This window comes from Lontra canadensis, unplaced genomic scaffold (assembly GCF_010015895.1).
Source record: "Lontra canadensis isolate GAN:19392208 unplaced genomic scaffold, GSC_riverotter_1.0 scaffold108, whole genome shotgun sequence".
In the NCBI taxonomy this organism is placed as follows: Eukaryota; Metazoa; Chordata; class Mammalia; order Carnivora; family Mustelidae; genus Lontra; species Lontra canadensis.
Genome location: NW_022631102.1, coordinates 1,391,278 through 1,403,507, shown reverse-complemented (window position 1 = coordinate 1,403,507; position 12,230 = coordinate 1,391,278). Strand labels below are relative to the sequence as shown.

The following is a 12,230-nucleotide window of genomic DNA, read 5'->3' as shown; positions in this document are numbered from 1 at the left end:
CAGGCTTGTGTTTAGTCCATTTGCCGGGAAAACCAGTGGGCAAACGAGACTTTTTATTTATTTCATGTACATGTGTATGTATTGTGGATTTATTTAGGACTCCTGGGTGGCTCACTTGATTAAGCGGCTGACTCTTGGTTTTGGTTCAGGTCATGATCACAGAGTCGGGGAATCAAGCCCCCTTTGGGCTCCGAGCTCAGCAGAGAGTCGAGAGTCTGCTGGAGACCATCTCCCTCTCCCTCTCCCTCTGCTTCTCGCCCGCTCACGCTCTCTCTCGGAACTCTCTGTCTCCCACAGTCAGTAAATACGAGAGAGCGCGACAGCGCGTGCAGGGGGAGGGGCGGAGGGAGATGGAGAATCTCCATTGGACTTTGCTAAGTGCCGAGCCCAGCGAGGGGCTCTATCTCTGGCCCCTTGAGATCATGACCTGAGCTGAAACCAAGAGTCAGATGCTCAACTGGCTGAGCCACCCAGGTGCCCCAAGATTTTTATTTTAGAAAGAAAGCACCACCCCAGTCTGTCCTCCATGCCTCCCCAGGCCTGACTGCGGTGGTCGGGATGTCCACTCTGACGGGAACATGGCAGGACACCTCTCAGAGCCACCTGCCCGGACCCAGCTCCTGCACTGTGGACAGAAGGTGGGACCTCGTGCCGGCACAGGGTCCTGCTACATCTGGCGGCCTCCAGAATCTGACCATCTGGTCATGGAGGCGTCCAGCCCGGAGGACACGGTCCCTGTGGGGGCACAGTTGTGGCCGCCTTCGCCTCTGTCTTCCCCGCCCCCACCCCGGCCTCCGAGAGCTGCCTGGGCTGCCTGGCACAGTGGACCTTGGCCATTAGAGGTGCTCGAGGAAGGCAGCTGTGGCCCCTGACCCTGTTACCAGTTACGGGAACAGGAAGCAGCTGTTGCTCTCTGCCAGGCCCCATTCTCAGAGCTTTATTTACGTGGAGTCGGGGCACCCCCGGAATTCCCGGAGGCATCCTGGGGGCCTCTCCACCGAGCCTAGGGCCCCTGGCCAGACCCCTCCATCCAGCTGCAGCGTGGAGTCAAGGCTGTGGGCACGGGCTGGCTCAGACAGCAGAGCATGCGACTAGGGCTCAGGGCTGTGTTCGAGGCCCACACTGGGCGTAGAGCTGACCCTAATAAGGGTGGGGCGCCTGGGTGGCTCGGCTGGTTAGGCGGACGACTCGATCTCAGCTCAGGGCTTGATCTCAGGCTTGCGAGTTCGAGCCCCACATTGGGCTCCATGCTGGGTGTGGAACCTACTTTAGAAAAAATTCTGGGGGAGCCTCTCTCTCTCTGCCTGCCTCTCTGCCTGCTTGTGATCTCTGTCAAATAAATAAATAAAATCTTTAAAAAAATTTGCTGAAGAAACAACAACGTGTATATAAATTACTAAAGTTAATTTCACTTGCTATGCCTTTTTTACTGTGGCTACAAGGCCACTTTATTTTTTAAAAGATTTTAAAATCTTCTTCACACTCCCAGATGTGTCCCTGTCCTGAGTCCTGTACCCAGGAGCATGCCCTCACCGGGCAACAAGGACTCTGCAGATGTAATTAAGGATATCGGGATGAGATCATTCTGGATTTAGGAGGGGCCCAACATCCAATGACAAGTGTCCTTAGAAAGGAGAGGGAGATCTGTGACACAGGTCCACGGAAGGCCATGTGACAAGGAGAGAGGCTTCACTGATGTGTCTTTGAGCCAAGGGGCTCATGGCACCACCAGGAGGTGGACAGGCCTGGAACGCTCCTCACTTCGAGCCTCAGAGGGCACCAGTGCTGCCTGCAGCTTGGTCTCTGAGGTCCAGCCTCCAGAACTGTGAGAGGAGAGACAGCTGTTGTTTGGGTCCCCCTGTTTGTGGCCATTTGTCACAGCAGCTCCTGCAGGCCTACTCTGACGGGTTCCCGACTTAGAGCTAATGACCGTGGCAGAAAGAGCTCATGGCATTTTGGAACAAGGTGGAGTTGATGTGTAGTCCTGGAAGAGGGGAACGAGATTTATGTCTGATGGATCAGCAGCGTCTAGAAGGAATCAATAGCTGAAAATTTCCACGAGCCCTGCCAGATCTCTTTCTGAATCTCGCCTCCAGAGCTGAGGATGTGGGGAAATACTTTAATCTTCCCGAACCACTGAAGTGGGCCCTTGACTTTGGTCCAGCCAATGGTCTCCCCTCTCCTACCCGCAGTTTCTCCATCTGTAAAGTGGGATGGTGCTCATGGAGAAAGGGTGTGAGCACACAGGACAAGGGTTGTCTGTGCAGAGCTTCTGTGTTCTGGAAGTGGACAGGGGCCCAGGCACAGCCCAGCCAGGGGATGCTTGCCCCCAGACTCTCTGAAGGCTGGGGTTTTTCCTTTTTAGCCCGTTGTGAGGATATATGCATTTGTACATTTCCTTCCTTGGTGTCGACCTTGATCCCCCTTCTACCCCGCAGAACTGAGCAGAGCCTGGCAGAATTCGTCCCAGGATACCAAATGCATACTGGGCTGACAGCCAGCCTTCTCTGGGGGTGGCTAGGCCTGGGTCTGCCCGGCTTGGTCTCCCCAGGCCTGGCCTTTACCTCTGCGCAGGGACGTGTGCAGTGGCTGCCTGGGTGGGCTGGGAGTCCGCTGCTCCCGGGGTGACCCTCGAAGCCCATCTTTGGCTGGCCTCCTGCCCCCAGGTCCCCTTTCTCCTGAGCATTTCTGGAGTCATGTGGCCTGGGTTCCGCCAACACAGAGACGATTCTGGTGGGAGGAGGTAAGTGACCATCTTCTTCCAAACATGATTGTGAATCCACCAGAGCATACGGGGACTAGGACATCTACTAAAAGAAGAAACTTGTGTGAACGGTATTCATGGGTGCCTGGGTGGCTCAGGGGGTTAAAGCCTCTGCCTTCGGCTCAGGTCATGATCTCGGGGTCCTAGGATTGAGTCCTCCCTCGGGCTCTCTGCTCAGCAGGGAGCCTGGTTCCCCCTCTCTCTGCCAGGCTCTCTGCTTATTTGTGATCTCTCTCTCTGTCAAATAAATAAATAAAATCTTTTTTAAAAAGAAAAACAAACCAGTGTTCATAATTGCACTTCCTACGTAGACAGGCGTGACGGGCATCCAGGAGCTGCGGGAGGGAACGAGGAAGCCAGCTCAGGGTGGGACGCGGGCCCCAGGGAGCTTTCACAACCCGGTTGGGTGAGCCAGACCAGTGTTGGCGTGGACAGTCTGGTCTTGGAGGTGCCCTGCTGCACCCCCGCCCCTGGGATGTTGCCCGAGGAAACAGGGCTGAGTGAGCTCAGAGAGCCACCTGCAGGGAGGACTGTGGCTGCCCCCAGCCTCCCCTCCCCGTTCCCCACCCTGCAGCAGCCTCTTCCCAGGGTGGGCCCCATCAGCTAAGTCAAGCAGTGCAAGCTGTGCTCCTGGCCAGGGTCCCAGTGGGCTTCTGACCTGGGACATTGATTGATGGGTGGGGGGTGGGAGGCTCCATCCTTCCGGTTTGAGGTGCAAAGGTGTGATGCTGGAACTGCGGTAGCAATTTCTGCTCCCACGAAGGGAGCCAGGCTGAGACTGGATAACATACCAGCTAGAGGCAGAGGCTAGAGAGCCACAGGACACAGAGCCCCCCACCCCCTTGGCAGGATCCAGAAGTTCAAGGCCCCCTGCAGGTGGAACTGGGGAGGGGTGAGCAGATGAAGACCAGGATTTTCATCAGGAGGCGTGAAATCCACCTCCTGGGGTGTTCTTGTTCCCCTTTTCATTCAGCTGAGCTCCACTTACTGAGAAGCTGCCTAGGCCCTGGGGAGGGGCAGGAGATAGCAAAGGGATTACATGTGGTCTGTGCCCCAGAACGCCGCCGAACAGCTGGGAGGGACCTGGTCTGAGGACCAGGAAGAGCAGGGAGGAGGCTGTGTCCTGCAGAGGGAGCACCTGGAGCCGTGCGGTCGGCAGCTGTCAGGCACCCAGCGATTAAAGCCCCCCCCCATGTCTCCTCCTCGTAGAGGGGGATTGCATCAGGGCCAGGAGCAGCCTGTGCTGATTCGGGGACAGAAGTGGCACCTGCTTGGCTATTTTTGTCTGAAAACTGGAAGGCGCTCTCCATCTGCGCGTCTGAAGAGCCCCGTTCTGTCCCTGAGCAGATACTGTCCCTTCTGGAATCACAGCCATCGAAGGTGGAGATGGGGGTGGCTAACATATTGTGGGGGCTTGGGCTCCAGAGTTCTGCAGAAGCAGGGCCTGTGGGGTGCCTGATAAACAAGAGAATCCTCTCTGGAAAGGCCTGGTGACCACTCTCTGGGGCGGCCTTCTGTGGGGAGTGCAGAGCTGAGGCCAGCAGGGTCCCTGGGAGAGAGGACTGGGAGGCTGCCTGGAGGAGGTAGATAGGAGCAGAACCGGGGGAGAGGACCCAACACAGTGAGGCCCATGAGTCCATCTGTGACCTTGGAGGCTAAGGGTACAGGGTAGTTGGGGCAATAGCCCAGGCTTTGGAACCTCCTGCCATCCTTGGGCTCTGGGGCCCAGATAAAGAGCAGCCCCAGCCTGCCCCAGTGGTGCGGTGGCTCTAGGAGACTCCAACTTCTGGCTGAGCCCCTTTCCCCAGAAGGTACCCCCAGGCCTCAGCCATTGGCACAGGTGCCCCCCAGGGATTGGGGTGGAACCCAGGGCCAGTTCCTGCCCACAGACCCTCATGATGTTCCTAGGAGGCGGGTGGACAGGGAGATCACCCCCACTTTACAGGGGAAGAGATGAGATCACACTATGGAGAACTAGGGCTGTGGCCCGATCTCCTGATTCCAGCCAAGTGTGGGTCCTCACGGGTCCTAATTCAGGACGGAATTCGGTTCCATTCTCTTTCTGCTGCTGCCTCCTTTAACACTTTCTGTGCCCATCACCTCACCACGCATCTTGATGGGAGCCACAGAGATCAGCCTCACCTCCACCGTGGCAGGGAGGAAGTTGCTGGGGTTGGGGCATCTGGGTGGCTCAGTCCTGAAGTGTCTGCCTTTGGCTCAGGTCATGATCCTGGGTTCCTGGAATCCAGCCCCTCATGGGGCTCCATGCTCAGCGGGGAGTCTGCTTCTCCCTCTCTCTCTGCCTGCCACTCCCCCTACTTGTGCCCTCTCTTTCTCTCTCTCTGTGTCAAATAAATAAGTAAAATCTTAAAAAAAAAAAGTGCTGGGGCGTGTGACAGGGTTATTTGTATTCCTTTTTTTTTTTTTTAAGATTTTATTTATTCATTTGACAGACAGAGATCACAAGTAGGCAGAGAGACAGGCAGAGAGAGAGGAGGAAGCAGGCTCTCCGCTGAGCAGAGAGCCCGATGCGGGGCTCGATTCCAGGACCCTGAGATCATGACTTGAGCCAAAGGCAGAGGCTTTAACCCACCGAGCCACCCAGGCACCCCGGGTTATTTGTATTCCTAATGGATGTCCCCTAACCCCCAGGTGGCGGCTCACGAAGGGCCATGTGCTGGGAGTGTGCTGGGGGAACGGAGAACGTCAGACAATGTGCCAGTTACTACCACTGTGTAACAAACCATCCCAAACCATCCCTCTGAGTTTGTTGGGCTCAGACTGTGTGGTCAAGGATTTGGAGTGGACACATCGAGGACTGCTCCTCTGTCTCAAAGGCTGGGGCGACACAACCGGGGACATGTTCACTCACGTCTCTGACGGTGACACTGGCTGTCAGCGGAGCACCCGCACAAGTGATCTCTACGTGGTCTCCCCGTGTGCCTGCATGGCTTCCTCCCAGCAGCGCGGGGCTGACTCCCAAGAGCGAGCTTCCCCAGAGAACCAGCTGGAGACAGGGGCCCCCTTTAACTGTGTCACTTCCACTGTACACCAGCTTACCCAGAGTCAAGGAAGGGGACAGAGACTCCACCTCTCCATGGGAGGCGTTTCCAAGTCACATTGTAGGAAGAATGTGTGGGATGGAAGATGTTGATGGACTTGGCCATGTTTGGAAGATGTCGTCAGGCATGGGAGTGTCGGAGCCTTTGAGTGGTCCCCGCCAGAGGGCCCATCCTAAGTCCGCGCACTCGTTCTCTGTCTTCTCTCCCAAGATGGTGGCTGGTGGAGCACGTAGTCCAACATTTTAAATCATGGCTTTCCAGGGGCTTTTGTACCTCAGGGACTGGGCTGTCACTGAGGAAATCTGTCCCTTCCTAATAGGAAGCTTCCAGGCTCCCAGCCACCATGTGTGTCGTCCGGGGGTGGGGACCCTGCCCCAGCTGCTGAGAGGCAGCCCCCCGAACCTCTCCCATTCTTACCTGCTTGGGAGCCTTGGGAGAGGAGGTGCTGACTATCCCTTGTGGCAGGACATCTCTTCTAGGATGTCCCATACAGCAATCTGCCATGCGTGGACTGCTTCTGCATCACTGCCGGGGCAGGAAACTGCCAGGTGCTTAGGGAAAAGGTCTGGAAGTCTCTGAGAAAATGAAACATACACCTCCCGGTGGCTAGTAGCTCCATTCTTAGAAATTCACTCCAGAGAAATGAAAACGTGTGTTTCCCAGAGACTCAGGCAAGGGAGCTCAGATCAGCTCTATTCTTTTTTTTTTTTTTAAAGATTTTATTTATTTGGGTGCCTGGGTGGCTCAGTGGGTTAAGCCTCTGCCTTCGGCTCAGGTCATGATCTCAGGATCCTGGGATCGAGCCCCGCATCTCCCTCTCTCTCTGCCTGCCTCAATGCCTACTTGTGATCTCTCTCTCTGTCAAATAAATAAATAAAAAATAAAATCTTTTTAAAAATTTATTTATTTATTTGACACAGAGAGAGAGATCACAAGTAGGCAGAGAGGGTGGGGGAAGCAGGCTCCCCGCTGAGCAGAGAGCCCAATGCGGGGCTCGATCCCAGGACCCTGAGATCATGATCTGAGCCGAAGGCAGCGGCTTAACCCACTGAGCCACCCAGGCGCCCAGTCAGCTCTATTCTTGTTAACCAGAGCTGGACCATATACAGGGGAGTGGCAGGACGGGTGGGCACAAACGCTGCAGGCTGAGTGACAGGGGCTGGGCCCAAAAGGCACACACTGTGGGATTCTCTTTTTGTAAAACGCCAGAGCCGGCAAAACTAAACTACAGTCAACAAAACAGAGAACAGAACAGTGACTGCAAAGGGGCGTGAGGGAGGGGTCAGCAGTCCACCTCCCGATAGGCTTCAGGGACACATGTCAGCTGGATGGTAACTTTGGATGTGTGTGTTTCACACGCGCTCATCGTGGAAATGCTCCCCGAGAAACAAACGCCGGGCTCCATTCATGAGACGCACACGCCGGGTGTAGGGGTGGAGTGGGAGGGCTGGAGAAATCAGGGACAGGATAAACGGGGCGAGATGTTGACTGTAGTGCACAGTGTGCCCTCTACGTATTTTTCTACACGTTTGAATATTTTCATAATAAAATGGGGTGGGATCCCCAAGGAGAATGTCCGTTTTCCAAGACCTGTGCCTAATCCCAGGTGCCCAGCTCCCAGTGCTGGTTTCTCATCACGTCCATCACACTAGACCCCGATGTTTCTGTAACAGACACTCTGCCTTCTCCCAGGTGCGGGCGTTACCCTTTTAGATGGCCGCATAAAATGACTCAGGTCTGCAGGCCACGTACTGTGGAAATCCAGCATGTCTTCTCATTTGCCTCATGGTTCTGTGAGAGGGCATGTCATAGGCTAGTCTCCTGGGCACTGGGAGTGTCACGGCTCTGGTGCAGAGACACATTTGGCTCCCCAGTGGGTGCTGAGTGTGCAAACACACACTCGGCTGTGGTGCTGCTTCTCGAGCAGGACCGCTGCCCTTCTTGCCTGCGTCCGAGCATCAGTCCCCATCTGGAGACATCCTGGGCCCTACACACAGGGCTGTGTGAGGGGCTGGACCATCCAGGATAGCTTCCCTTACGGCCTGGTGTCCCCAGGGCCAGCCGGAAATGGGCTCCGGGCGCCAGGATGGCGGGGTGTCTCTGCAGGGCAGTGCAGGGTTTCACAACAGTGAAGAGCTCCTGGCTGGGGCCAGGAATGGGCAGCCTCACTCCTGGGGAAACAGGCTGGCCCGGACTGCAGGAGGGCAGGGGCGAGTCAGCAGTGCCGTGGGCCTGGGTCATTCTCTCTGGGGACCCTGGGCACCCCTGGGCAGTCAGGCTTCCCCAAGCAGGACCCAGGCCTAACTTGCCCTACATTCAGAGAGAAATGGGAGCAAGAGAGGCTCAGGGTCCTCCTCCTTCCATCCAAAGTGCTGCTGTTCTCGCTGGCCTTGCGACAGCGACAGCAGTCCCGGCAGCTTAATGTCCCTGCTTGGGCTCCAGCTCCTTAAAGGAAAAACACCCCGCAAATCCGGTAAAGGTTGTTTTCCCAGGCGGAGCCTCAGGACCAGAGAGGGTGTGACCTGGGCGGAGAGCGAGGCTGCCCAGCCCAGAGTAGCCCCAGCCCCAGGTTCCGGTCCCGATGCCAGGCCAGGCCGCCCCTCCCGCGCCTGGCGTGCCGGCCACCATGTCCGAGTTTCACGGAGACCTGAGGGTGGCCAGACTCAGCTTGGACCGGGGTGGGGGACTGGTCGTGGCGGCTCCCGTGCTGGAGGGGGTGTGGGGGGTGGTACTCAGGCTGGAGGGGGTCGGGGGAGGCCCCCAGATCAGGGGTGTGTGGGGGGGCGGTCCCCAGGCTGGAGAGGGCGTGGGGGCGGTTTCCATGCTGGAGGGGCATGGTGGGGCGTTGCCCTGGCTGAAGGGGTTGTGGGAGAGGCTCCTAGGTCACAAGTGTGCATGTGGGCGGTGCCATGCTGAGGGGGCGAGGGGAGGCTCCCAGGTCAGGAGTTGGGGGGCGGTGCCCAAGCTGAAATGGGGGGGAACCGGGTGGGAGCGTCGGGGAGGAAGCACAGCGGAAGCTGGGGGGTACCGGCCACACAACCTGCACTTACCCTCTTCCTTGCCTGTCTCTCCAGGGGTGCGCGGGCCCCCCTTCTCTGGCCGGGACCGCCCGGACAGGTCGCCCCAACCGGATCGAGGACACTCACCCAAGAATGACTTCCCACCCCCCCACGCTGCAGTCTTTGGGGACTCCTTCCCCCCACCCTCTCCTCCTTAGACCCTAATGGACTGGGGTATCCACTGGGCAGCAGACCCCTGGGGATCAAAGGGAAATCCCAGCATCCCATTCTCCTCCAAAGGGCTGCTCCTGGATAGAGACATCCACAGACAGTTACAGTGAGAAGCAGGACCCCTCTCCATGCTTCAGCTGAGACCGATGATTGACTGTGCCCTTCGTTCTGTGTTGGACCCGGTTTCCTCCCTACTCTTCTATCACTGGGCTTCAGCGGCCGGGTCCTTCCCACTTGCCATGCCAATGTCCTTCTTCCAAGGAATCCCCTGACCCTTGAGGGTCACAGAACCGCCCCCCCCACCCGCAGCATCTGAGCCAGTGCTGAGCTTTCCATCTCAGCTCCACAGCAGCTGGCCCGTGTAGGGGTGTCTGTTCTCCCCCTGCCCAGCTTCACACCTGACACCAGTGGGACTCAGTAAATCTCGGGAATGGAGACTGTACACTCCTGAGTCATCCCTGACTCCCAGGTGCCTGGTCAGCAGCAGGAGTCTAGCGTGTGGCTCTTTTCACTCTTCCTTGACCAGGGGACTTCAGCCTTGGCTTCATCTGGGTCCTGTAGGCACCTCCAAATCTGTACTCTGTACAGCCACAGCCCCAGTTTCAGTCTCCAGGCTGTCTGCTGATCTCTCTGCTTTCACAGCTGGGAAATGAAAGGGTCAGAGAAGGAGGGGAAGGAGGGGAAGGAGGGCAGAGGACAAGGCATCTACGTTTGGGGAAAGCAGGAGGAAGGAGAGACAGAGAGGAGGAGAAGGAGGTGGCCCACCCGTACAGGCTGCCTTTTTTCAAAAGGGGAGAGCACTTAAGGGAGCAAGGAGGGAGCCTGCTCCAAAGGTCCAGTGCTGCCCTGTGGACCACAGCCCCACCCTCCAGGACCCTGGCTGACCCCCTGGGACCCTGGCTAGCCCAGCAGGCTCTTGGTAACAAGGATGCTCAAGGCCACCAGGACTCGTGCCAACCGGTGTGTGCTTCCCAGGGCCCCGGTCCTCTAGGTTTGTGGGGAGGACAGAGAATGGATTTGCCACCCCTGAGTAGCCTTGCTGAGGCTTTCCAGCACAAAGGCTCTCCTCAGCTCTGCTAGTGCCCACATAGGAAGTGTAGAGCGGCTCCCTTCTGATTCCCAGAGCTGAGTTAATCCTTGGAAGCAGCAAGCAAACCATGGGGGTAGCAGTGCCTCTCTGCTATGAATGCCCAGGGCTGCCCAGCGATGGCGGGTGATTGTTAGTGTCAGTATGAGACTCTGAGTGAGGACGGCCCGAAATGCCTGTGCGCCAGCCCCTGGCCCTGGACGATGGGTACATGACAGCATTTCCACGAGGGAAGTAGCAGGATCCCATTCAGGGGACCTGCAGAGGTGGTGGATGAATTGGCCTTTTCTCCCTCTCCCCATCACTCCAGACTCATCCCTGCCTAAGGCCCTTTGCCTGGAGTGCTCTCCCTCCCCGTTTAGCTCAGTTTAGGCCCCTTCCGGTCACTTAGGCGTTCACTCCGCCCCACCCTTACCTTACTTTTCTACGCGCAGCAGGCACTGTGCGAGCTGGCACGGGGTCTTACCTATCCTCTTTACCAGCACACCTTGGCTCTCATGGTGGGGATCACTGCTGCTCAACAAGTATTTGTTGAGACAATAAAAGAACGAGATAATAATAAAGCCTAAACAGAGTGACAGCAGTGGGGACGGAGAGGGATGGACCACAGCAATATGCAGGAGACATCATTACAAGAGGACATCAAGCATGTCAGGTTTCTGGGTGAGTGGAGGGGACAATCGCTAACCCCAGAGTCATAGAGAAAGGAGCCTCCCTGCTCCTCTCTTCTCTAGGGCACCTGATGGCGGCCAGTGCCCAGCCCCTCAGGGCCTGTAGAAAAGCAGGTGGCAGCCTCGCTGCCGTGGGGCCAGATCACTAAGGGAGCGTGGGAAGGTGGTCTGACTGCTTCCCCCTCGCCGCTCCCGGCTGGCTTTTCCGCGCTGACACCATAGCACCGATAGCACCGTGGTCGCACCCCCTGACTCGCGCGGAGACTGTGTCACTCCAGGGTCAGAACGGCCGTGGGGGCCGGGCTGGCCAGTTTGAAGAGCGCAGCGGTTGGACAGCAAGTGCGCGGCCGAGGCCTCCGGGCGAACAATGCCGCAGGGCCCCGCACCTGGCGCGGCCGCAGCGCCCGGGGGGGTGGTCGGGTGAGCTCCGCCGCGCCTTCCCCGGAGCCGGCCTGCGTGCTCCGGGCTGGCTGCTGAGTCAGGCCTGCCGCGCGGGGATGCAGCGGCCGGAGGCCGGGCGCGCTCTCCGGCCTGCAAGGACTGCCCTTCAGGCGGGGGCTGCAGGTCGGGGCGCGGCCGCCACGCGCGGGGGGCGGCTGCGGGGCCGACAGCTCTGCCCTGGCCAGGCCCTGGCGGGGCGGCTCGTGCGAGGCCTGAGTGGCCGAGGGGAGCGCCTGGAGGCTCCTCTGGAGCTCTGATTCTCGAGGATCCTGGGGCAGCGAGGGACCAACGATGTGCGCGCGGCCCGCGTCTCGACCCAGACTCGCTTTCCCGGAGAGGCCTGCGGGGTAGCCGGGCCCTCAGGGCCCCTCCTGCGGGCTCCCGGGAGTCGCACGCGTGAAGACGGGGCTTGGCACACAGTGACCAGCCCTCGGGAGACGAGCACGCAGGAGCTAGGGACGCGGGCGCGGCTGTCCAGGGCGGCGCCGCCCCGCCCCAGCGCCCCCTTCCTGCGCGTCCGTGGGGCTCCGCGCCGCGCGCCGCGCCCCGCCCCCCAGCGGCGGGCCGGTGACGTCACGGCGGCGCGCGGCATTGTGGGGCGGGAGCGCCGAGCCGGGGGAGGGACGCCGAGACGCCATTTTCGGCGGCGGGAGCGGCGGAGCAGCAGCGGAGCGGAGCAGGCGGGCGCGGGGCGGCGGCTGCGGGGAGGAGCCGCAGGGGACAGCGCTCGCGGGCGGCCGAGGATGCTGCGGGGCGGCCGCGCCGGGGCCCCTCGTTCGTGACCGCGGCGTCGCGTCTGAGGCAGCCGAGGCTGCGGGCCCCGCGCGGTCCTGCTCCGCGCACGCGCCCCGCGACCTCTCGGAGCTGACAGCGCGAGCGCGCGGCCCCGCGGGAGCAGCACGGTGAGTCCTCGGCCCCCTTCCCGGCCGCGCCCCGGTCCCCCGTCCTCCCGCACGGCCGCTCCCGACTGTAGTC

At 59.2% G+C, this 12,230-nt stretch overlaps 1 protein-coding gene across 16 annotated transcripts in view; it reads left to right on the top strand.

Annotated features, from left to right (window-relative positions):
• Window positions 1-11,890: 11,890 nt before the first annotated feature.
• Window positions 11,891-12,230, top strand: part of KLC1 (kinesin light chain 1) — a 57,134-nt gene continuing 56,794 nt past the window's right edge. For 9 of the 16 annotated variants that reach the window (XR_004380512.1, XR_004380511.1, XM_032839603.1 and 6 more), the window contains exon 1: window positions 11,893-12,157. The gene's annotated coding sequence lies outside the window, so the exon portion shown is untranslated. Of the gene's footprint in view, window positions 12,158-12,230 lie in introns of all 16 variants that reach the window. The other 7 variants (XM_032839599.1, XM_032839598.1, XM_032839596.1 and 4 more) reach the window with 2 other exon arrangements.